The following is a 25,000-nucleotide window of genomic DNA, read 5'->3' as shown; positions in this document are numbered from 1 at the left end:
AGGTGTACGTGTGAATCTGAAGAGGAGGACAATGCAGAAATGGAGATAGAGGTGCAGGAGCACATGGAGGAGACAAGCAGAAATAGAAGGAAAGATGAAACACAGGAGGTGAATGGGATTTCAGATGATTTAAGTAAGCAAGGAAAGGAGGACTCCACGAGGAGAGAGGACAATGCAGATAAAGAAATTGAAGTGCATATAATGGAGACTGAGACACATCAAACTGTTGCTAATGATGGACAAATGAAAGAAAAGGAATGTGCAACAACGAGTGAAATTGCAGCTGGGTGGAATAAAGAGGAGGTAAGTGATGAGGAAACTGATGAAATTAACCTTGAGCTTGAAAGCAGACTATCGGACATTATGAACAGAAGACGTAAAATGTTAAGAGTACCGGAAATACATATTAAACAAGTATTAAAGAAACAAAAGTTAAGAAGAGAAGACAGAGCAAGGCTAAATGAAGATAAAGTAGATCTAAATTCCTAGATATTAAGAGAGACCGCATATGTATGATGGGTTGTTTTGGTTTGTGTTTTTTCTTTTATTTCATTATGAGTAATTTATGTTTGGTCTCCATTAATGTTAGAGGGTTGTCATCTAAGCTGAAGTTTGAAAATATAATGAATTTAACAAAACAAAGTGATATTTTATGTATACAAGAGACTGGATGGAATGAAACAATAGTTAATGATTTTAAAAAATGTTGGGATGGAGAAATATGGTACAGTAATGACTTAAATAAGAAAAAAGGCTTGGCAATACTAATTAGAAGGGGAGTAGTAGAATCAACGAATGTTTTATTTAAAGATAACAATGGCAGGATTTTAACTGTTAAAATTATGGATAGGGGAGAAGAAATAACAATATGTAATATACATGCTCCAAATGAAGATATGGAAAGAGTTACTTTTTTTAAAGAATTGAGTGTTTTGATTAATGGATGGAAGAATGTCATTGTTATAGGAGATTTTAATACTGTTTTAGAAAGAATAGATGTTGAAGATTTTATGGTGTATAGAGCTGATGTTGGAAGAAAAGAATTGAAATGTATGATGGCTGAACATAAATTTGTAGATGTATGGAGAGATAGAAACAGAGTCAAAAGAGAATATTCGAGAAGACAGTGGGTTAATACAATTTTAAAACAAAGCAGAATAGATTTCATTTTATGTGACAGAAGATTTGAGCATTTTATTTCAAAAGTTTTTTATAAAATGTATAGCGGGAGTGATCATGATTTTTTATACGTAATGATGGATTTTAGTGGAGTTGAGAGAGGACCAGGTGTATGGGTGGTTAATACACAGCTTTTAAAGAACGAATTGTATAAAATGGAAATGGAAAATCTAATTATTAATAGTGTAGATGATGTTTTATATGATGAAGCAATATGTGTGTGGTGGGACAATATAAAATCAGATATCAAAAGTTTTTCTATTGAATGTTCTAAAAAAATACAGAAAGCAAAAAGAGCTAAAGAAAGGGAACTAAATAAAGAATGGGAAAATGAAATGAAAAAGATAACTGAAGGAAATACGGATATTAGGAAAATAGTAATATTGGAAGAGAAACTCAAAAAAGTGGAAGAGGACAAATGTGTGGGTGCTAGAATAAGAAGTAAGATAAGGAATACAGTGGAAGGGGAAAGAAGTACAAAGTGTTTCTATGATGCAGAAAAGACTAGACAAAAAGCTGATTTTAATAAAGAATGTTTCAATGGAAGGTAAAAATATAAAAGATAAAGAAGGGATTTTAAAAGCGGTGAAGGATTTTTTTGGTGTTTTATTTAAGAAAAAGGGAGTTAATGAGGAGGATGAAGTATTTTTGTTAAATCAAATCAAAGTTAAAGTAAAAGAGGATGATAAAAAAATGTGTGATAGTGATATAACAGAAGAGGAGATAAACGAAGCTATAATGAAATTAAGTAATGGGAAAAGTCCTGGTTTAGATGGTTTATCATCTGAATTTTATAAGGTTTTTAAAGATGTTTTAATACCTATTTTGAAAGATCTTTTCATAGCCATTTTTAAGAATGGACAATTGAGTGAGAGTATGAAGAAGGGCATGATTAAAATAATTTATAAAAAGAAAGGGAATAAAGATGATTTGCAAAATTACAGACCATTAAGTATGCTCAACACAGATTATAAAATATTAGCCAAGATTTTAGCGAATAGACCTAAAAAAGTAGTTCCCCACATCATTACGACTAATCAAGCATATGGCGTATTAGGAAGAGATATAGTGGATACAGTAACAAGCATTAGAGATTTAATTTGGTACATAAAAGAGAAAAAGAGTGATGGTTTTTTAATCAGTATAGATCTAGAAAAGGCATTTGACAGAGTTGAGCACAAATATTTATTTGATTTAATTCAACAGTTTGGTTTTGGTAATAATTTTATAAAGTGGATGAAATGTTTTCATACAGATATTTTTAGCTGTTTTAAAATAAATGGTTTTTTAACAGACTTCATAGGAATATCTAGATCTATAAGACAAGGATGTCCCTTATCAGCTTTATTATATACTTTAGTTGCTGAACCGTTAGGTTTAGCAATAAATGGAGAAAAAGAAATAAAAGGTTTTTTAATAGAAGACAATGTAATAGAACAAAAATTGTTTCAGTATGCAGATGATACTACTCTGATTTTAAAAGATTTTAATAGTGCTGAAAAAGCTATGGGAATTATTGATAAATACTGTCGAGGTTCGGGTGCAAAAGTAAATAAGGAAAAAAGCGAATACATTAAGATTGGAAAAGTGGACATTTCAAAAAGAAATTGGCAGTTAAAAGAACAAAAAAATAATATAAAAATTTTAGGCATTACACTTGGATATGATGAAATTAAAACTAGAGAAATAAATTGGGACGAAACTGTAAACAAAATGGAAAAAAGATTAAATTTTTGGAAACAGAGAGTACTGTTTCTAAAAGGGAAGGTACTTGTCTTGAATTCTCTTTTTTTATCCAAAATGTGGTATGTTTTAAGTGTCGTTAGTTTACCAATTTGGGTATATAAGAGAATAAAAACTATGATTTTAAAGTTTCTTTGGGATCGAAAGGTGGAAGATGGAGGATTAGGACTAATAGATCCATGGCTGAGAATGAAAAGCATGAGAATTAAAACAGTAAAAAAGTTTTTTAACAAAGACAACATTCCATGGAAAAGTGTCATGAATTATGTTATTAATAAATGCGGACAAATAGGAGATGATTTTTTATGGATGGCTTTTAAGGATAATATGATAGAAAATATACCAGAGTTTTATAAGGAATTGTTGAGAAGTTGGAAAATGTTTTATGATAATGTGTACGTAGAGATTAAAGGGAGAAAACAGTACCTACAGCAACCCCTATTTTTAAATCAATATAATAAAAGCAAAAAGCACATGTTTTATGAAAACTGGTACGCAGTAGGTTTTAGACAAATAAAAGACATTTTATATGAAGTGAAACCTGGATTTTTACCTACACAAGCAATAATTGATTCACTTGAGGAAAGAGAAGATATAGAAAACAAAGGGAAAATTGAAGAACAATATACAAAATTAAAATTAGCATTGCCAGAACATTGGATTAAAAATATTGAGGATAATGAAAAAGAAACTGAGAATGAGAAACCAAAGGTTTTTTTAAAAGCAGGGGATGATAAGATTGTTTTTAATGATTGTCTTAATGAAGTTCTGTTACCGGAAGATCTTTAAATATTTGTGGAGATGTATTGTTAATGTTTGTATTTTGTGATTTTAAAAAAAAAATCTCGTCTGATCTCGGAAGCTAAGCAGGTTTGGGCCTGGTTAGTACTTGGTTGGGAGACCGCCTGGGAATACCAGGTGCTGTAAGCTTTTGGGTTTCCTTCCCTACTTATATAAAGCACTGGCGATTATAGTGGCTGATCTTTAAATAGCCCTCTCTTTGCAGCCTCCTTCGCTTATGGCCATACACTCCTGGCTATGCCCGATCTCAACTGATCTCCAAATCTAAGCAGGTTTGGGCCAGGTTAGTACTTTTGGATTTTTTCAGTAATTATCTAATAGGCCTGGTTAGTACTTTTGGAAATTTTCATTAATTGTCCAATAATCTTGCAAAAAAAAAAAAAAAAAAGTCAATGCCCGATCTCAGAATGTAAGCAGGTTTGGGCCAGGTTAGTACTTTTGGATTTTTTCACTAATTATCTAATAGGCCTGGTTAGTACTTTTGGAAATTTTCACTAATTGTCCAATAATCTTGCAAAAAAAAAAAAAAAAGAGTCAATGCCCGATCTCAGAATGTAAGCAGGTTTGGGCCAGGTTAGTACTTTTGGATTTTTTCAGTAATTATCTAATAGGCCTGGTTAGTACTTTTGGGAATACCAGGTGCTGTAGGCTTTTGAGTTTCCTTCCCTACTTATATAATGCACTGGCGATTATAGTGGCTGATCTTTAAATAGCCCTCTCTTTGCAGCCTCCTTCGCTTACGGCCATACCAGCCTGAGCACACTAGAGGCACTAGTGAGCAAACAGGAAGTGATTGTGCCAGAGAGGGGTGAGGGAGGCTCACCCAAACTTTTTGTGTTTTGTTATTTTGGTTTGGTTAAAATAAGTGTTTTTGTTTGTAGTATTTTGTTATTTTTGTTTTATTTGTGTCCTCCCAACAGCTCTGCTGTTTGGGAGGGATCTGTCGGGGTTTGTTTTATGTAAAATGGATAGATTAATGGCAACTGACATGGATTTGACACGAGGAACACGGAGGCAAGCAGAAAATGGACTGGGTTATCGACAAAGAGAAAAGGATTACAATGAAATAACTGATAAGAGGATTTACACAAAAGAAGCGACTGTGGTGGTGGATTTGTCGGAGGTACAAGACGGGAGAGCAGAGGATATTATAAAAGCACTAACAGAAAAGATTGAAGTAACAAGAATTTTAGCAATACGACCTAAGCAGATGAGGGAATATGAGATTACATTGGAGCATGAAGAGGACACTGAGAAACTGGTTGATGGACTAACCATTAAAGGTAAAATTTGTGAAATCAAAAAGTTACACAACAGAGACTTTGTTGTCTCGTTCATGCATTTGCCTGCATACATGAATGACCATGAGATTTTAAATAAGCTTGAAGGATGGGGAGTAACACCCATTTCTCAAATAAGGAGGAGATTCTACTCGGGCACCCATATAGAAGATGGAACGAGGTTCTTAAGAGTGCGTTTTCCAAAGGAAGTGGCTTCTTTACCATACAGCACAAGGATGGAGACCGAGGGAGGCCCTCAATACTTTAGGGTGATACACAGTAAGCAGGTGAAGACCTGTAGACTGTGTATGAGCCCTGACCATATAATGAAGGACTGTCCGGACTTCAAATGTCACAAATGCGAGGAAAGAGGCCATTTCGCAAGAGACTGTACTGCGATAAGGTGCCCAGACTGTAAAATGACATTGGACAAATGTGAATGTTGGATGGACAATGAGCAACAGGAAGAGGATCAAGTGAGCGGGCAAATGCATGAGAATGATAATGAGGAGGAGCAACAGGAGGACGCAGAAAAATCCAAGGAAAAGAACATAGGAAATGGACATGAATTAACAACATCAACACAGGAAGAGGAAGAGACATGGACACCAATGCAGATAACGGCGAGTATACAGAATATACTAGACAAAGTGGAGGAGCAGGAAGCAGTCAACGAAGAAGGGGAGCTAGACATTGAGAGTGGAAACATCACGGATGGTGGGAGCACGGGGGCATCGAACAAAAGAAGAAGAGTGAAAAAGGTAACACCAAATATTGAAAAAGCAAGGAAAAGAGTGGTGAAGGAAGTGTTTACAGAAAATCAGGACAGTGGTGGACTTTTAGAAGAGGGAGAAGATATGGACTAATAAGATGGGTATTTTATCGTTTTTGTTTTACTTTATGGTGTTGAGAATTGTGTCCTTTAATGCAAGAGGATTATTGAATGTTTTGAAATTTGAAAAGATGAAAGAGTTGTGTAAAAATGATGATATGATTTTATTGCAAGAAACTAACTGGAAAGGAAATGTAATGGAAGATTTTAAAAGAAGGTGGGATGGGGAAATATTTTTTAGTAACGGGGAGAAAAGTTTGGGAGGAGGAGTGGCTATTTTGATTAAAAAAGGGAAAGCTACTATGACAAAACAAATCTATGATGATAAAAAAGGGAAATGTATTGCAGTAGAAATTGATTTTGAGGATGAAAAATTTATTGTAGTAAATATACATGCACCAAATGAGGAAAAGGATAAGAAAATGTATTTTAATGTTTTAAGAGACATAATAGAGAAATGGAAAAGGGTGGTGGTTGCAGGGGATTTTAATACTGTTTTTAGCAAAATAGACATGGCTAATGGGATGGTTTTTAGGACGGACGGTGGAAGGAAGGAACTTAAATTATTGATGGAAGAAAAAAATATGATTGATGTTTGGAGAGAAAGAAATGGAAAAAAGAGAGAATATTCCAGAAAACAGTTAGTTGGGAATTTTATGTGCCAAACTAGGATAGATTATTTTCTGAGCACAAGAAATTTGGATTGTTTTATTGATGATGTACTTTATAAAGAAACAACTTTAAGTGATCATAAAATGGTTTTAATGAGGATGGATTTTAAAAGGGAAACGAAAGGGCCTGGGGTATGGATTTTAAATACAGAAATCTTAAATCATGAAAGTTTTAAAAATGGGATAGAGAATTTATTAGATGAGGAAAAAAAAGATGCAATGTATTTAGAAGATAAAAGACAATGGTGGGAAAATGTGAAATTTGAAATAAAGAAATATTCAATTAATTTCTGTAATATACTGCAAAGGGTGAAAAGGACAAAGGAAAAAGAAATAAGAAGAACGTTAAAAGAAGAGTTAAACAAAAATGAAGTAAATGTGCAAAAAGTGTTTGAAATGGAGGAGAAGCTTAAAAAAATGGAGGAAGACAAATGCCAGGGAGCGATGTTGAGAAGTAAAGCTAAATACACAATAGAGGGGGAAAAATGTAACAGATTCTTTTTTAATCTCGAAAAAAGTAGGGGAAAAGCTGAAATGATCAAAGAGCTTAAAAACAGAGATGGCCAGTCGGTTTTTAATACAGGAGAGATTTTAAAAGAAATAGAGACTTTTTATGAAAAGCTTTTTAAATCAGAAGGGGTGGAGGAGGAGAAGGGAAATGTTTTGTTGCAAAGAATAACTAGGAAAGTTGGAGAAGAAGATAAAATAGACTGTGAAAAGGAGATAGAAATGGAAGAAATTATACAAGCTATAAACTCCCTAAGAGTAAAAAAGAGTCCAGGAATAGATGGTATTGGAAGTGAATTTTACAAAGTTTTTAAAGAAAAACTCAGTGTGATTTTAAAGGGGATTTATGATGATATTTTTAGGAAAGAAGGAGTCAATCCAAGAATGGGGTTAGGTTTAATGAAAATAATTTATAAGAAACAAGGTGATAAAACAAATTTGAAGAATTTTAGACCCATCACAATGCTAAATACTGATTTTAAGATTTTAGCTAAAGTTTTAGCTAACAGATTGAAGAATGTAATGCCAAGTATAATTGAAACTAATCAAGCATATGGTGTAAAAGGGAGGGACATAGCAGACATTACAAGTAGCATAAGAGACATAATAGGTTATATAAAAGAAAAGGAAAAGAAAGCATATGTTATAAGGTTGGATTTTGAAAAAGCATTTGATAGAGTGGAGCATAAATTCTTATTTTCTGTTTTAAAGAAGTTCGGTTTTGGGGAAAATTTTATTAAATGGATTGCAATTTTATACAAGGATATCTTAACGAAAGTAAAATGTAATGGATTTTTAAGTCAACCTTTTAAAGTTTTAAGGTCTATAAGGCAGGGGTGTCCGTTATCAGCACAGCTTTATTCTTTGGTGGCAGAACCTTTAGGACTTTTAATAAATAAGGAGGAAGGAATAAAAGGAATAAAAATGGAAGAGGAAGGGGAATTTAAGAAAATCTTTCAATACGCAGATGATACAACAATTGTGGTGGAAAATATGGAAAGCGTTAAAAAGGTTATGGAAAAAATTAAATACTATTGTGATGGGACGGGTGCAAAAATCAATGAAGAAAAAACTGTGTATATGAAATTTGGAGGGGTGGTGGATTTAGCAGGGGTGTTTAAGTTCATGGAGGTACAGGAAATAAAGATTTTAGGGGTGGTGTTAGCAAAGAATGAAAAAGTGGCAGTAGATAATATGTGGGAAGGGATAGTAGGTGGAATGGAGAGAAGGTTGATTTTTTGGAGGAACATGTTTTTAAGTTTGAGGGGGAAAATATTAATTGTGAATTTGTTAATGTTGTCTAAAATGTGGTATGTTTTACATGTGATGCCATTGCCAAACTGGGTTTTAAAAAGGATAAAGAAATGTGTTTTAGAGTTTTTATGGGATAAAAAGCCTCCAAGGATTGCTTATTTTACATTAATAGGGCAGCTGGATGAGGGAGGGATGGGTTTAGTGGATGTGGAACAAAAAATGAAAAGTATGAGGGTGAAAGTTGTTAAAAAATATCTGGATAGGACAAACAAAGCTGAATGGAAAAAAATGATGGGTTTTTATCTAAATAAATGTGGGAATTTTAAATTGGGGGATAATATTTTATGGATGAAACTCAAAAATTGGATGCTAGAGGGTATACCAGGATTTTATCAGGAAGTTTTAAGTGCTTGGAGACTTTTTTTAACAGAGGTTGATTTTAATCCGAGGGGGAGGGAAGTTGTTTTAAATCAACCTCTGTTTCTGAATGGAAAGATAAAGCTACAAGAGCAGGATATCTATTTTAAAAAATGGATGAAGGTGGGAATTTTAAAAATACGAGATGTTTTATGGGAATATAAAGAGGGATTTTTACCATTGCAGGTCATTATAGATGCTATGGAAGAGGAGAAGGAGGATTTTAATATGTCAGGTTTAAGAAGACAATATGAGGATGTAAAAAAGGCAATCCCAAGGCAATGGCTGGATGAAATAAGCAAAGGGGGGAGAAGCGAAAACAAAATGGATGTGTTTTTCAAATGGAAAGATAAGTGGTTTGACTTAAATTTGGGAACTGTTGGAATGTTTTACTGTTTTTTTAGAAATTCTGTTTTTAAAAAACCTATTGCTAATGTATTTTGGATGAGGCATTTTAATGAAGTCAAAGAGAAAGATATTTGGAAGATCCTAAAATGGCAATGTTTGGATGTGGAACTAGAATGTTTGGATTATTTTATAAGACACAATGTGGTTTTTACTGAAATGCGATTGTGTGCAATGCTAAAAGAAACAAATGCACAGTGCAAAGTATGTAAAAATGCTGATGAAGGTATTTTACACTTGTTTTTATATTGTGAAAAACTGACCCCTTTTTTTAAAGAACTAAAAGAGACAATTAATGCTTTGAGGGATAATAAGGGGGATTTGAACTGGGAGATGAATTTTATGTTAGGAATGAACGAGAATAATGCAAATAAGAAACTAATTAATTTATTATTAATTTTGGCAAAAAAGGCAATTTGGAAAAGAAGAAATGTGGCTAAAAACAGGGACTTTATTTTAAATTTGTGGTTACTGTTTAAAGGGATGGTGGGAGACTATGTTCAAACGTTGTATAATTATTTTATATTTGAAAACAAGGTGGGAAATTTTTACAAAATATTTACAAAAGATGTTGTGTGGATTCTTGGGCAAATGCATATTGCAATGCCTGAAAAGGATGTTTTTTAGTTTTTTCTAATGTTTATTTGATTGAATGTAAAATTTATGCTTACTAAATAAAAAAAAAAAAATAAAAAAAAAATAAAAAAAAAAAATAAAAAAAGCTATGCCCGATCTCGTCTGATCTCGGAAGCTAAGCAGGTTTGGGCCTGGTTAGTACTTGGATGGGAGACCGCCTGGGAATACCAGGTGCTGTAAGCTTTTGGGTTTCCTTCCCTACTTATATAAAGCACTGGCGATTATAGTGGCTGATCTTTAAATAGCCCTCTCTTTGCAGCCTCCTTCGCTTATGGCCATACACTCCTAGCTATGCCCGATCTCAATTGATCTTCAAATCTAAGCAGGTTTGGGCCAGGTTAGTACTTTTGGATTTTTTCAGTAATTATCTAATAGGCCTGGTTAGTACTTTTGGAAATTTTCACTAATTGTCCAATAATCTTGCAAAAAAAAAAAAAAAAAAGTCAATGCTCGATCTCAGAATGTAAGCAGGTTTGGGCCAGGTTAGTACTTTTGGATTTTTTCAGTAATTATCTAATAGGCCTGGTTAGTACTTTTGGGAATACCAGGTGCTGTAAGCTTTTGGGTTTCCTTCCCTACTTATATAATGCACTGGCGATTATAGTGGCTGATCTTTAAATAGCCCTCTCTTTGCAGCCTCCTTCGCTTACGGCCATACCAACCTGGCTATGCCCGATCTCGTCTGATCTCGGAAGCTAAGCAGGTTTGGGCCTGGTTAGTACTTGGTTGGGAGACCGCCTGGGAATACCAGGTGCTGTAAGCTTTTGGGTTTCCTTCCCTACTTATATAAAGCACTGGCGATTATAGTGGCTGATCTTTAAATAGCCCTCTCTTTGCAGCCTCCTTCGCTTATGGCCATACACTCCTGGCTATGCCCGATCTCAACTGATCTCCAAATCTAAGCAGGTTTGGGCCAGGTTAGTACTTTTGGATTTTTTCAGTAATTATCTAATAGGCCTGGTTAGTACTTTTGGAAATTTTCACTAATTGTCCAATAATCTTGCAAAAAAAAAAGAAAAAAGAGTCAATGCCCGATCTCAGAATGTAAGCAGGTTTGGGCCAGGTTAGTACTTTTGGATTTTTCAATAATTATCTAATAGGCCTGGTTAGTACTTTTGGGAATACCAGGTGCTGTAAGCTTTTGGGTTTCCTTCCCTACTTATATAATGCACTGGCGATTATAGTGGCTGATCTTTAAATAGCCCTCTCTTTGCAGCCTCCTTCGCTTACGGCCATACCAACCTGGCTATGCCCGATCTCGTCTGATCTCGGAAGCTAAGCAGGTTTGGGCCTGGTTAGTACTTGGATGGGAGACCGCCTGGGAATACCAGGTGCTGTAAGCTTTTGGGTTTCCTTCCCTACTTATATAAAGCACTGGCGATTATAGTGGCTGATCTTTAAATAGCCCTCTCTTTGCAGCCTCCTTCTCTTATGGCCATACACTCCTGGCTATGCCCGATCTCAATTGATCTTCAAATCTAAGCAGGTTTGGGCCAGGTTAGTACTTTTGGATTTTTTCAGTAATTATCTAATAGGCCTGGTTAGTACTTTTGGAAATTTTCACTAATTGTCCAATAATCTTGCAAAAAAAAAGTCAATGCCCGATCTCAGAATGTAAGCAGGTTTGGGCCAGGTTAGTACTTTTGGATTTTTTCAGTAATTATCTAATAGGCCTGGTTAGTACTTTTGGGAATACCAGGTGCTGTAAGCTTTTGGGTTTCCTTCCCTACTTATATAATGCACTGGCGATTATAGTGGCTGATCTTTAAATAGCCCTCTCTTTGCAGCCTCCTTCGCTTACGGCCATACCAACCTGGCTATGCCCGATCTCGTCTGATCTCGGAAGCTAAGCAGGTTTGGGCCTGGTTAGTACTTGGATGGGAGACCGCCTGGGAATACCAGGTGCTGTAAGCTTTTGGGTTTCCTTCCCTACTTATATAAAGCACTGGCGATTATAGTGGCTGATCTTTAAATAGCCCTCTCTTTGCAGCCTCCTTCGCTTATGGCCATACCATCCTGGCTATGCCTGATCTCAACTGATCTCCAAATCTAAGAAGGTTTGGGCCAGGTTAGTACTTTTGGATTTTTTCAGTAATTATCTAATAGGCCTGGTTAGTACTTTTGGAAATTTTCACTAATTGTCCAATAATCTTGCAAAAAAAAAAAAAAAAAGAGTCAATGCCCGATCTCAGAATGTAAGCAGATTTGGGCCAGGCTAGTACTTTTCGATTTTTTCAGTAATTATCTAATAGGCCTGGATAGTACTTTTGGGAATACCAGGTGCTGTAAGCTTTTGGGTTTCCTTCCCTACTTATATAATGCACTGGCGATTATAGTGGCTGATCTTTAAATAGCCCTCTCTTTGCAGCCTCCTTCGCTTACGGCCATACCAACCTGGCTATTCCCGATCTCGTCTGATCTCGGAAGCTAAGCAGGTTCGAGCCTGGTTAGTACTTAAATGGGAGACCGCCTGGGAATACCAGGTGCTGTAAGCTTTTGGGTTTCCTTCCCTACTTATATAAAGCACTGCCGATTATAGTGGCTGATCTTTAAATAGCCCTCTCTTTGCAGCCTCCTTCGCTTATGGCCATACCATACTGGCTATGCCCGATCTCAACTGATCTCCAAATCTAAGCAGGTTTGGGCCAGGTTAGTACTTTTGGATTTTTTCAGTAATTATCTAATAGGCCTGGTTAGTACTTTTGGAAATTTTCACTAATTGTCCAATAATCTTGCAAAAAAAAAAAAAGAGTCAATGCCCGATCTCAGAATGTAAGTAGGTTTGGGCCAGGTTAGTACTTTTGGATTTTTTCAGTAATTATCTAATAGGGCTGGTTAGTACTTTTGGAAATTTTCACTAATTGCCCAATAATCTTGCAAAAAAAAAAAAAAAAAAAGAGTCAATGCCCGATCTCAGAATGTAAGCAGGTTTGGGCCAGGTTAGTACTTTTGGATTTTTTCAGTAATTATCTAATAGGCCTGGTTAGTAATTTTTAAAATTTTCACTAATTGTCCGATAATCTTGCAAAAAAAAAAAAAAAAAGAGTCAATGCCCGATCTCAGAATGTAAGCAGGTTTGGGCCAGGTTAGTACTTTTGGATTTTTTCAGTAATTATCTAATAGGCCTGGTTAGTACTTTAGGAAATTTTCACTAATTGTCCAATAATCTTGCAAAAAAAAAAAAAAGAGTCAATGCCCGATCTCAGAATGTAAGCAGGTTTGGGCCAGGTTAGTACTTTTGGATTTTTTCAGTAATTATCTAATAGGCCTGGTTAGTACTTTAGGAAATTTTCACTAATTGTCCAATAATCTTGCAAAAAAAAAAGAGTCAATGCCCGATCTCAGAATGTAAGCAGGTTTGGGCCAGGTTAGTACTTTTGGATTTTTTCAGTAATTATCTAATAGGCCTGGTTAGTACTTTTGGGAATACCAGGTGCTGTAAGCTTTTGGGTTTCCTTCCCTACTTATATAATGCACTGGCGATTATAGTAGCTGATCTTTAAATAGCCCTCTCTTTGCAGCCTCCTTCGCTTACGGCCATACCAACCTGGCTATGCCCGATCTCGTCTGATCTCGGAAGCTAAGCAGGTTTGGGCCTGGTTAGTACTTGGATGGGAGACCGCCTGGGAATACCAGGTGCTGTAAGCTTTTGGGTTTCCTTCCCTACTTATATAAAGCACTGGCGATTATAGTGGCTGATCTTTAAATAGCCCTCTCTTTGCAGCCTCCTTCGCTTACGGCCATGCAAACCTGGCTATTCCCGATCTCGTCTGATCTCGGAAGCTAAGCAGGTTCGGGCCTGGTTAGTACTTAAATGGGAGACTTCCTGGGAATACCAGGTGCTGTAAGCTTTTGGGTTTCCTTCCCTACTTATATAAAGCACTGCCGATTATAGTGGCTGATCTTTAAATAGCCCTCTCTTTGCAGCCTCCTTCGCTTATGGCCATACCATCCTGGCTATGCCCGATCTCAACTGATCTCCAAATCTAAACAGGTTTGGGCCAGGTTAGTACTTTTGGATTTTTTCAGTAATTATCTAATAGGCCTGGTTAGTACTTTTGGAAATTTTCACTAATTGTCCAATAATCTTGCAAAAAAAAAAAAAGAGTCAATGCCCGATCTCAGAATGTAAGTAGGTTTGGGCCAGGTTAGTACTTTTGGATTTTTTCAGTAATTATCTAATAGGGCTGGTTAGTACTTTTGGAAATTTTCACTAATTGCCCAATAATCTTGCAAAAAAAAAAAAAAAAAAGAGTCAATGCCCGATCTCAGAATGTAAGCAGGTTTGGGCCAGGTTAGTACTTTTGGATTTTTTCAGTAATTATCTAATAGGCCTGGTTAGTAATTTTTAAAATTTTTACTAATTGTCCGATAATCTTGCAAAAAAAAAAAAAAAAAGAGTCAATGCCCGATCTCAGAATGTAAGCAGGTTTGGGCCAGGTTAGTACTTTTGGATTTTTTCAGTAATTATCTAATAGGCCTGGTTAGTACTTTTGGAAATTTTCACTAATTGTCCAATAATCTTGCAAAAAAAAAAAAAAAGAGTCAATGCCCGATCTCAGAATGTAAGCAGGTTTGGGCCAGGTTAGTACTTTTGGATTTTTTCAGTAATTATCTAATAGGCCTGGTTAGTACTTTTGGAAATTTTCACTAATTGTCCAATAATCTTGCAAAAAAAACAAAAAAAAGTCAATGCCCGACCTCAGAATGTTAGCAGGTTTGGGCCAGGTTAGTACTTTTGGATTTTTCAGTAAATATCTAATAGGCCTGGTTAGTACTTTTGGAAAAATTCACTAATTGTCTAATAATCTTGTAAAAAAACAAAAAAGAGTCAATACCCAATCTCAGAATGTAAGCAGGTTTGGGCCAGGTTAGTACTTTTGGATTTTTTCAGTAATTATCTAATAGGCCTGGTTAGTACTTTAGGAAATTTTCACTTATTTTCACTGTTTTGAAAAATGGCGCCGCAGTGTGTGGCTCGCCGTTTACCTTTGCTGGGATTATTGCTAATTTGCCTGTTTCTACTGCTTGTCACTCGAAATGTGTCACCGTTGCTGGTGTATGACCGCCTGACTTTGTTAAGTATATGTAACTCTGTGGAGAAAGTGCCGATCTATGGCTCTGTTGGTCAGTCAGCCACGCTGCCGCCTTTCATCGCGTCCATACCTGCCTATCTATGGCGTGAACCCTGCCTGCCACTCCGCAGAAATCGCCGCAGGAAACGCGGGAAGAGAGGCGGAATACGTGTCAGGCTCAGAGCGTACCTGACATCATCCTCCACCTGCGATCGGGGTCATCCGTGTTTTGGGTCGTCAGCTGGGTTCATCGGCTGCAATGTGCGTTCTTTGGCATGCAATTACCGGTGGCTCCGGTCGATTGTACCGGGCTCCGAGTGCCCATCTCCCCGCTACTGGAACAGGAAGCGCTCCTCCAAGCGAGGCTGCGTGCTTGGGAATCTCCGCCCGCTCAGTCGTGCTTCCCAACGGACTGAAAGGCGCTCAATTCACATGGCGCTGATCAACACTAGGTCACTTACAAATAAGACTTTTATATTGAATGACTATTTTATGACAATCGCTCTGGACTTTTTGTTGTTGACGGAAACATGGTTGAAACCAGGTGATGACAGCGCCTTCTCGGAGCTCCTCCCCCCTGGCTGCTCTTTCTACAACTCCCCACGAGTGTCAGGTCGAGGCGGTGGGCTGGCCACGCTCTTCAAAAATGAGTACAGATGCCGGTTACTACCTGCACTTGTCTATAATAGTTTTGAACTTCAGCTGTTTGTGGCTGATCTAGATTATCCTGTATTGTTTGCAGTTATTTATCGCCCACCAAAGCCAAACAAAGATTTTATGCACGAGTTCTCTGAGTTTTTAGCTGATGTTGTTCCTAAATATGATAAGCTTTTGGTTTGTGGGGATTTCAATATCCATGTGTGTTGTCCCTCAAACCCACTTGCTCATGATTTTAAAACTCTTTTAAGTTCTTTTGGCTTAAATCAATGTGTGGAAGGTCCGACACATCAACTTGGCCACACGTTGGATCTCATTATTTCACACGGGCTCTCAGTTTCACTTGAAGAAATAACAGAATCTGGTATCTCAGATCACTTCCCCATTAGATTTGAGATCAGTATTCCACCACCCACTAGTAAACCTGTCTCCTCAGCCTCTAGACGCCGCTGCATCACACCCTCTGTAGGTGTAGAGTTTGCTTCTGTGTTTATGGGCTCACAGTTTTATGCTATGAATGGTCTGGTCTCTCCTTCATCCCCAGATAATATTCTTTCTGTGTTTCTCTCCACAAGCACTGAAATTCTAGACTCTATTGCCCCTTTTCGGACTAAATCTATTAAACCTAAGGTGGATCCTTGGCTAAATGACACCACAAGGGCCCTTAGGCAACACTGTAGGCAAGCCGAACGAAAGTGGAAAAAGGACAAATTATTTTCTTCACTAGGTTTATTAAGAGACAGCCTAGCCACATACCAGAAGGCTGTGAAGGCGGCGAAGATGCACTATCTTTCTTCAGTCATAAATAGCAGTTGTCATGAACCTAGAGTTTTATTTAATACCATTAACTCTGTGTTGAATCCATGCACCTCTGATCCGACAGAGGTTTCAGTTAGTACATGTGAGAAATTTCTTGGTTATTTTACGGACAAAGTAGCAGCTGTCAGGCAAAACTGCAGTGCTAATTTTAACGTGTTTGTACCTGCTGCTCCGGTGCTTTCTGCTGTTTTTGAGGATTTTAAGCCAGTTTCACTTACACTGCTTTCTGAGGTAGTGCAGCACATGAAACCCACCAACTGTCCGTTAGACATTGTCCCAGCCAGGATAGTGAAAGAAGTTTTTAATACCGCCATTGGGTCAAGTTTACTCACTTTAATTAATTTGTGTCTTAGTCTAGGTTGTGTCCCAGCTGCATTTAAACATGCTGTGGTCAGGCCCCTACTTAAGAAACCAAATCTTGACCCTTCAGTGTTATCTAACTTTAGACCAGTTTCTCATCTGCCTTTTCTGTCAAAGGTTTTGGAAAAAGTTGTTTTTATACAGTTACAAGCCTTTATGCAGAAAAATTCTGTCCTCGAAAAATTTCAGTCTGGTTTTAGATCACGTCACAGTACCGAGTCTGCACTGCTAAGAGTACATAATGATATTGCCTTGTCTGTGGATGCCGGGAGTCCTGCTGTGTTAGTGCTTTTGGACCTCACAGCAGCGTTCGATACGGTGGACCATGCAGTCCTCCTCTCTCGTCTTGAGCATTGTGTGGGCATTCGAGGTTTGGCACTTCAATGGTTTAGCTCCTATTTAGCAGATAGGAGCTTCTCTGTTATGATTGGTGAATGCTCCTCGTCGGCTGCTCCTCTTTCTTGTGGGGTACCCCAGGGTTCAATTCTTGGCCCAATCTTGTTTTCTTTATATATGTTGCCGTTAGGGAGTATTATAGGAAAGCACAATCTATCCTTTCACTGTTATGCTGATGACTTGCAGATTTATTTGCCTTTAAAACCGAATGATAATGTCGCACTAGACTCCCTACTTAGTTGTATCGATGATATTAGGATGTGGTTGTCACAAAATTTTCTTAGTTTAAATAATGAAAAAACGGAGTGTATCATCTTCGGCAACCCAAACGGTTCAGCGGTGACTTTGGGGGCTTTGGCTCCATACCTTAAGCCTGCTGTCAGAAATTTAGGGGTTACTTTTGATTGCGACATGAAATTTGACAAGCAAATCAGCAATATTGTCAAAATGAGTTTTTTTCAGCTTCGTCTTCTAGCTAAAGTTAAGCCTTTTCTTAATAGGCATGATCTAGAAAAGGTGATTCATGCTTTTATTAGTTCGAGGTTGGATTATTGTAATGCTCTCTATGTAGGTTTAAGTCAAGGCTCTATTGCACGACTTCAACTTGTGCAAAATGCTGCCGCTCGGTTTTTAACAAATACACCTAAGCGTGTACACATTACTCCTGTCCTCTATTCCTTACACTGGCTTCCAGTACAGTTTAGAATAGATTTTAAGATTTTGTTGTTCGTTTTTAAGGCCCTAAATGGCCGAGCACCGGAGTACATAAGTGAGATTTTAACCCTGCGTGAGCACAGCCGGTCGTTACGGTCTTCAAATCAACTGGTTTTAGAAGTCCCAAGGTCAAAGTACAAGCGTTGGGGTGATCAGGCGTTTGCAGTTGCTGCCCCAAGACTTTGGAACAAGTTACCCCCTGATATCCGTACAACTGCAGATGAAACTCTTTTTAGGTCTAAACTTAAAACCCACCTGTTTAGGACTCAATGCCCGATCTCAGAATGTAAGCAGGTTTGGGCCAGGTTAGTACTTTTGGATTTTTTTCAGTAATTATCTAATAGGCCTGTTTAGTACTTTTGGAAATTTTCACTAATTGTCCAATAATCTTGCAAAAAAAAAAAAAAAAAAGAGTCAATGCCCGATCTCAGAATGTAAGCAGGTTTGGGCCAGGTTAGTACTTTTGGATTTTTTCAATAATTATCTAATAGGCCTGGTTAGTACTTTAGGAAATTTTCAATAATTGTCAAATAATCTTGCAAAAAAAAAAAAAAAGAGTCAATGCCCGATCTCAGAATGTAAGCAGGTTTGGGCCAGGTTAGTACTTTTGGATTTTTTCAGTAATTATCTAATAGGCCTGGTTAGTACTTTAGGAAATTTTCACTAATTGTCCAATAATCTTGCAAAAAAAAAAAAAAAAAAAAAGACTCAATGCCCGATCTCAGAATGTAAGCAGTAATTATCTAATAGGCCTGGTTAATACTTTTGGGAATACCAGGTGCTGTAAGCTTTTGGGTTTCAATCCCTACTTATATAAAGCACTGGCGATTATAGTGGCTGATCTTTAAATAGCCCTCTCTTTGCAGCCTCCTTCGCTTATGGCCATACCAACCTGGCTATGCCCGATCTTGTCTGATCTCGGAAGCTAAGCAGGTTTGTGCCTGGTTAGTACTTGGATGGGAGACTTTCTGGGAATACCAGGTGCTGTAAGCTTTTGGGTTTCCTTCCCTACTTATATAAAGCACTGGCGATTATAGTGGCTGATCTTTAAATAGCCCTCTCTTTGCAGCCTCCTTCGCTTATGGCCATACCATCCTGGCTATGCCCGATCTCAACTGATCTCCAAATCTAAGCAGGTTTGGGCCAGGTTAGTACTTTTGGATTTTTTCAGTAATTATCTAATAGGCCTGGTTAGTAATTTTTAAAATTTTCACTAATTGTCCGATAATCTTGCAAAAAAAAAAAAAAAAAAAGAGTCAATGCCCGATCTCAGAATGTAAGCAGGTTTGGGCCAGGTTAGTACTTTTGGATTTTTTCAGTAATTATCTAATAGGCCTGGTTAGTACTTTTGGAAATTTTCACTAATTGTCTAATAATCTTGTAAAAAAACAAAAAAGAGTCAATGCCCGATCTCAGAATGTAAGCAGGTTTGGGCCAGGTTAGTACTTTTGGATTTTTTCAGTAATTATCTAATAGGCCTGGTTAGTACTTTTGGGAATACCAGGTGCTGTAAGCTTTTGGGTTTCCTTCCCTACTTATATAAAGCACTGGCGATTATAGTGGCTGATCTTTAAATAGCCCTCTCTTTGCAGCCTCCTTCGCTTACGGCCATACCAACCTGGCTGTGCCCGATCTCGTCTGATCTCAGAAGCTAAGCAGGTTTGGGCCTGGTTAGTACTTGGATGGGAGACCGCCTGGGAATACCAGGTGCTGTAAGCTTTTGGGTTTCCTTCCCTACTTATATAAAGCACTGGCGATTATAGTGGCTGATCTTTAAATAGCCCTCTCTTTGCAGCCTCCTTCACTCATGGCCATACCATCCTGGCTATGCCTGATCTCAACTGATCTCCAAATCTAAGCAGGTTTGGGCCAGGTTAGTACTTTTGGATTTTTTCAGTAATTATCTAATAGGCCTGGTTAGTACTTTTGGAAATTTTCACTAATTGTCCAATAATCTTGCAAAAAAAAAAAAAAAAGAGTTAATGCCCGATCTCTGAATGTAAGCAGGTTTGGGCCAGGTTAGTACTTTTGGAAATTTTCACTAATTGTCCAATAATCTTGCAAAAAAAAAAAAAAAAAAAAAGACTCAATGCCCGATCTCAGAATGTAAGCAGTAATTATCTAATAGGCCTGGTTAATACTTTTGGGAATACCAGGTGCTGTAAGCTTTTGGGTTTCCTTCCCTACTTATATAAAGCACTGGCGATTATAGTGGCTGATCTTTAAATAGCCCTCTCTTTGCAGCCTCCTTTGCTTATGGCCATACCATCCTGGCTATGCCCGATCTCAACTGATCTCCAAATCTAAGCAGGTTTGGGCCAGGTTAGTACTTTTGGATTTTTTCATTAATTATCTAATAGGCCTGGTTAGTACTTTAGGAAATTTTCACTAATTGTCCAATAATCTTGCAAAAAAAAAAAAAAAAAAAGACTCAATGCCCGATCTCAGAATGTAAGCAGTAATTATCTAATAGGCCTGGTTAGTACTTTTGGGAATACCAGGTGCTGTAAGCTTTTGGGTTTCCTTCCCTACTTATATAATGCACTGGCGATTATAGTGGCTGATCTTTAAATAGCCCTCTCTTTGCAGCCTCCTTCGCTTATGGCCATACCAACCTGGCTATGCCCGATCTTGTCTGATCTCGGAAGCTAAGCAGGTTTGTGCCTGGTTAGTACTTGGATGGGAGACTTTCTGGGAATACCAGGTGCTGTAAGCTTTTGGGTTTCCTTCCCTACTTATATAAAGCACTGGCGATTATAGTGGCTGATCTTTAAATAGCCCTCTCTTTGCAGCCTCCTTCGCTTATGGCCATACCATCCTGGCTATGCCCGATCTCAACTGATCTCCAAATCTAAGCAGGTTTGGGCCAGGTTAGTACTTTTGGATTTTTTCAGTAATTATCTAATAGGCCTGGTTAGTAATTTTTAAAATTTTCACTAATTGTCCGATAATCTTGCAAAAAAAAAAAAAAAAAAAGAGTCAATGCCCGATCTCAGAATGTAAGCAGGTTTGGGCCAGGTTAGTACTTTTGGATTTTTTCAGTAATTATCTAATAGGCCTGGTTAGTACTTTTGGAAATTTTCACTAATTGTCTAATAATCTTGTAAAAAAACAAAAAAGAGTCAATGCCCAATCTCAGAATGTAAGCAGGTTTGGGCCATGTTAGTACTTTTGGATTTTTTCAGTAATTATCTAATAGGCCTGGTTAGTACTTTTGGGAATACCAGGTGCTGTAAGCTTTTGGGTTTCCTTCCCTACTTATATAAAGCACTGGCGATTATAGTGGCTGATCTTTAAATAGCCCTCTCTTTGCAGCCTCCTTCGCTTACGGCCATACCAACCTGGCTGTGCCCGATCTCGTCTGATCTCAGAAGCTAAGCAGGTTTGGGCCTGGTTAGTACTTGGATGGGAGACCGCCTGGGAATACCAGGTGCTGTAAGCTTTTGGGTTTCCTTCCCTACTTATATAAAGCACTGGCGATTATAGTGGCTGATCTTTAAATAGCCCTCTCTTTGCAGCCTCCTTCACTCATGGCCATACCATCCTGGCTATGCCTGATCTCAACTGATCTCCAAATCTAAGCAGGTTTGGGCCAGGTTAGTACTTTTGGATTTTTTCAGTAATTATCTAATAGGCCTGGTTAGTACTTTTGGAAATTTTCACTAATTGTCCAATAATCTTGCAAAAAAAAAAAAAAAAGAGTTAATGCCCGATCTCTGAATGTAAGCAGGTTTGGGCCAGGTTAGTACTTTTGGAAATTTTCACTAATTGTCCAATAATCTTGCAAAAAAAAAAAAAAAAAAAAAGACTCAATGCCCGATCTCAGAATGTAAGCAGTAATTATCTAATAGGCCTGGTTAATACTTTTGGGAATACCAGGTGCTGTAAGCTTTTGGGTTTCCTTCCCTACTTATATAAAGCACTGGCGATTATAGTGGCTGATCTTTAAATAGCCCTCTCTTTGCAGCCTCCTTTGCTTATGGCCATACCATCCTGGCTATGCCCGATCTCAACTGATCTCCAAATCTAAGCAGGTTTGGGCCAGGTTAGTACTTTTGGATTTTTTCATTAATTATCTAATAGGCCTGGTTAGTACTTTAGGAAATTTTCACTAATTGTCCAATAATCTTGCAAAAAAAAAAAAAAAAAAAGACTCAATGCCCGATCTCAGAATGTAAGCAGTAATTATCTAATAGGCCTGGTTAGTACTTTTGGGAATACCAGGTGCTGTAAGCTTTTGGGTTTCCTTCCCTACTTATATAATGCACTGGCGATTATAGTGGCTGATCTTTAAATAGCCCTCTCTTTGCAGCCTCCTTCGCTTATGGCCATACCAACCTGGCTATGCCCGATCTTGTCTGATCTCGGAAGCTAAGCAGGTTTGTGCCTGGTTAGTACTTGGATGGGAGACTTTCTGGGAATACCAGGTGCTGTAAGCTTTTGGGTTTCCTTCCCTACTTATATAAAGCACTGGCGATTATAGTGGCTGATCTTTAAATAGCCCTCTCTTTGCAGCCTCCTTCGCTTATGGCCATACCATCCTGGCTATGCCCGATCTCAACTGATCTCCAAATCTAAGCAGGTTTGGGCCAGGTTAGTACTTTTGGATTTTTTCAGTAATTATCTAATAGGCCTGGTTAGTAATTTTTAAAATTTTCACTAATTGTCCGATAATCTTGTAAAAAAAAAAAAAAAAAAGAGTCAATGCCCGATCTCAGAATGTAAGCAGGTTTGGGCCAGGTTAGTACTTTTGGATTTTTTCAGTAATTATCTAATAGGCCTGGTTAGTACTTTTGGAAATTTTCACTAATTGTCTAATAATCTTGTAAAAAAACAAAAAAGAGTCAATGCCCGATCTCAGAATGTAAGCAGGTTTGGGCCAGGTTAGTACTTTTGGATTTTTTCAGTAATTATCTAATAGGCCTGGTTAGTACTTTTGGGAATACCAGGTGCTGTAAGCTTTTGGGTTTCCTTCCCTACTTATATAAAGCACTGGCGATTATAGTGGCTGATCTTTAAATAGCCCTCTCTTTGCAGCCTCCTTCGCTTACGGCCATACCAACCTGGCTGTGCCCGATCTCGTCTGATCTCAGAAGCTAAGCAGGTTTGGGCCTGGTTAGTACTTGGATGGGAGACCGCCTGGGAATACCAGGTGCTGTAAGCTTTTGGGTTTCCTTCCCTACTTATATAAAGCACTGGCGATTATAGTGGCTGATCTTTAAATAGCCCTCTCTTTGCAGCCTCCTTCACTCATGGCCATACCATCCTGGCTATGCCTGATCTCAACTGATCTCCAAATCTAAGCAGGTTTGGGCCAGGTTAGTACTTTTGGATTTTTTCAGTAATTATCTAATAGGCCTGGTTAGTACTTTTGGAAATTTTCACTAATTGTCCAATAATCTTGCAAAAAAAAAAAAAAAGAGTTAATGCCCGATCTCTGAATGTAAGCAGGTTTGGGCCAGGTTAGTACTTTTGGAAATTTTCACTAATTGTCCAATAATCTTGCAAAAAAAAAAAAAAAAAAAAAAAAAGAGTCAATGCCCGATCTCAGAATGTAAGCAGGTTTGGGCCAGGTTAGTACTTTTTGATTTTTTCAGTAATTATCTAATAGGCCTGGTTAGTACTTTTGGAAATTTTCACTAATTGTCCAATAATCTTGCAAAAAAAAAAAAAGAGTCAATGCCCGATCTCAGAATGTAAGCAGGTTTGGGCCAGGTAAGTACTTTTGGATTTTTTCAGTAATTATCTAATAGGCCTGGTTAGTACTTTTGGAAATTTTCACTAATTGTCCAATAATCTTGCAAAAAAAAAAAAAAAAAAGAGTCAATGCCCGACCTCAGAATGTTAGCAGGTTTGGGCCAGGTTAGTACTTTTGGATTTTTTCAGTAAATATCTAATAGGCCTGGTTAGTACTTTTGGAAAAATTCACTAATTGTCTAATAATCTTGTAAAAAAACAAAAAAGAGTCAATGGCCGATCTCAGAATGTAAGCAGGTTTGGGCCAGGTTAGTACTTTTGGATTTTTTCAGTAATTATCTAATAGGCCTGGTTAGTACTTTTGGGAATACCAGGTGCTGTAAGCTTTTGGGTTTCCTTCCCTACTTATATAATGCACTGGCGATTATAGTGGCTGATCTTTAAATAGCCCACTCTTTGCAGCCTCCTTCGCTTATGGCCATACCAACCTGGCTATGCCTGATCTTGTCTGATCTCGGAAGCTAAGCAGGTTTGGGCCTGGTTAGTACTTGGATGGGAGACCGCCTGGGAATACCAGGTGCTGTAAGCTTTTGGGTTTCCTTCCCTACTTATATAAAGCACTGGCGATTATAGTGGCTGATCTTTAAATAGCCCTCTCTTTGCAGCCTCCTTCCCTTATGGCCATACCATCCTGGCTATGCCCGATCTCAACTGATCTCCAAATCTAAGCAGGTTTGGGCCAGGTTAGTACTTTTGGATTTTTTCAGTAATTATCTAATAGGCCTGGTTAGTACTTTTGGAAATTTTCACTAATTGTCCAATAATCTTGCAAAAAAAAAAGAAAAAAAAAAAAAAGAAACATCTAATAGGCCTGGAAAGTACTTTTGGGAATACCAGGTGCTGTAAGCTTTTGGGTTTCCTTCCCTACTTATATAATGCACTGGCGATTATAGTGGCTGATCTTTAAATAGCCCTCTCTTTGCAGCCTCCTTCGCTTACGGCCATACCAACCTGGCTATGCCCGATCTCGTCTGATCTCGGAAGCTAAGCAGGTTTGGGCCTGGTTAGTACTTGGATGGGAGACCGCCTGGGAATACCAGGTGCTGTAAGCTTTTAGGTTTCCTTCCCTACTTATATAAAGCACTGGTGATTATAGTGGCTGATCTTTAAATAGCCCTCTCTTTGCAGCCTCCTTCGCTTATGGCCATACCATCCTGGCTATGCCTGATCTCAACTGATCTCCAAATCTAAGCAGGTTTGGGCCAGGTTAGTACTTTTGGATTTTTTCAGTAATTATCTAATAGGCCTGGTTAGTACTTTTGGAAATTTTCACTAATTGTCCAATAATCTTGCAAAAAAAAAAAAAAAAGAGTCATTGCCCGATCTCAGAATGTAAGCAGGTTTGGGCCAGGTTAGTACTTTTGGATTTTTTCAGTAATTATCTAATGGGCCTGGTTAGTACTTTTGGGAATACCAGGTGCTGTAAGCTTTTGGGTTTCCTTCCCTACTTATATAATGCACTGGTGATTATAGTGGCTGATCTTTAAATAGCCCTCT

At 37.7% G+C, this 25,000-nt stretch overlaps 14 non-coding genes across 14 annotated transcripts; all 14 read left to right on the top strand.

Moving 5' to 3' along the window:
- The first annotated feature begins 10,369 nt into the window (after positions 1-10,369).
- LOC132150993 (5S ribosomal RNA) lies at positions 10,370-10,488 on the top strand. The gene has a single exon (XR_009436161.1). It is a non-coding gene; the product is annotated as a 5S ribosomal RNA (ribosomal RNA).
- Positions 10,489-10,949: 461 nt separating this feature from the next.
- Positions 10,950-11,068, top strand: LOC132150480 (5S ribosomal RNA). Its single transcript, XR_009435710.1, has one exon. It is a non-coding gene; the product is annotated as a 5S ribosomal RNA (ribosomal RNA).
- Positions 11,069-11,520: 452 nt separating this feature from the next.
- On the top strand, positions 11,521-11,639 carry LOC132150467 (5S ribosomal RNA). The gene has a single exon (XR_009435699.1). It is a non-coding gene; the product is annotated as a 5S ribosomal RNA (ribosomal RNA).
- Positions 11,640-12,101: 462 nt separating this feature from the next.
- On the top strand, positions 12,102-12,220 carry LOC132150402 (5S ribosomal RNA). Its single transcript, XR_009435637.1, has one exon. It is a non-coding gene; the product is annotated as a 5S ribosomal RNA (ribosomal RNA).
- A 1,034-nt stretch (positions 12,221-13,254) lies between these two features.
- LOC132150456 (5S ribosomal RNA) lies at positions 13,255-13,373 on the top strand. Its single transcript, XR_009435688.1, has one exon. It is a non-coding gene; the product is annotated as a 5S ribosomal RNA (ribosomal RNA).
- Positions 13,374-13,457: 84 nt separating this feature from the next.
- LOC132150645 (5S ribosomal RNA) lies at positions 13,458-13,576 on the top strand. Its single transcript, XR_009435871.1, has one exon. It is a non-coding gene; the product is annotated as a 5S ribosomal RNA (ribosomal RNA).
- A 5,044-nt stretch (positions 13,577-18,620) lies between these two features.
- On the top strand, positions 18,621-18,739 carry LOC132150651 (5S ribosomal RNA). Its single transcript, XR_009435877.1, has one exon. It is a non-coding gene; the product is annotated as a 5S ribosomal RNA (ribosomal RNA).
- Positions 18,740-19,346: 607 nt separating this feature from the next.
- Positions 19,347-19,465, top strand: LOC132149846 (5S ribosomal RNA). The gene has a single exon (XR_009435107.1). It is a non-coding gene; the product is annotated as a 5S ribosomal RNA (ribosomal RNA).
- An 878-nt stretch (positions 19,466-20,343) lies between these two features.
- Positions 20,344-20,462, top strand: LOC132150649 (5S ribosomal RNA). Its single transcript, XR_009435875.1, has one exon. It is a non-coding gene; the product is annotated as a 5S ribosomal RNA (ribosomal RNA).
- Positions 20,463-21,069: 607 nt separating this feature from the next.
- LOC132149844 (5S ribosomal RNA) lies at positions 21,070-21,188 on the top strand. The gene has a single exon (XR_009435106.1). It is a non-coding gene; the product is annotated as a 5S ribosomal RNA (ribosomal RNA).
- An 878-nt stretch (positions 21,189-22,066) lies between these two features.
- Positions 22,067-22,185, top strand: LOC132150648 (5S ribosomal RNA). The gene has a single exon (XR_009435874.1). It is a non-coding gene; the product is annotated as a 5S ribosomal RNA (ribosomal RNA).
- A 606-nt stretch (positions 22,186-22,791) lies between these two features.
- LOC132149843 (5S ribosomal RNA) lies at positions 22,792-22,910 on the top strand. Its single transcript, XR_009435105.1, has one exon. It is a non-coding gene; the product is annotated as a 5S ribosomal RNA (ribosomal RNA).
- Positions 22,911-23,913: 1,003 nt separating this feature from the next.
- Positions 23,914-24,032, top strand: LOC132150347 (5S ribosomal RNA). The gene has a single exon (XR_009435582.1). It is a non-coding gene; the product is annotated as a 5S ribosomal RNA (ribosomal RNA).
- A 404-nt stretch (positions 24,033-24,436) lies between these two features.
- Positions 24,437-24,555, top strand: LOC132150445 (5S ribosomal RNA). Its single transcript, XR_009435677.1, has one exon. It is a non-coding gene; the product is annotated as a 5S ribosomal RNA (ribosomal RNA).
- The last annotated feature ends 445 nt before the right edge of the window (positions 24,556-25,000 follow it).

Source organism: Carassius carassius, chromosome 9 (genome assembly GCF_963082965.1).
Source record: "Carassius carassius chromosome 9, fCarCar2.1, whole genome shotgun sequence".
Classification (NCBI taxonomy): Eukaryota; Metazoa; Chordata; class Actinopteri; order Cypriniformes; family Cyprinidae; genus Carassius; species Carassius carassius.
The sequence above is the reverse complement of the archived record's forward strand: the minus strand, read 5'-3'. Positions and strand labels throughout refer to the sequence as shown.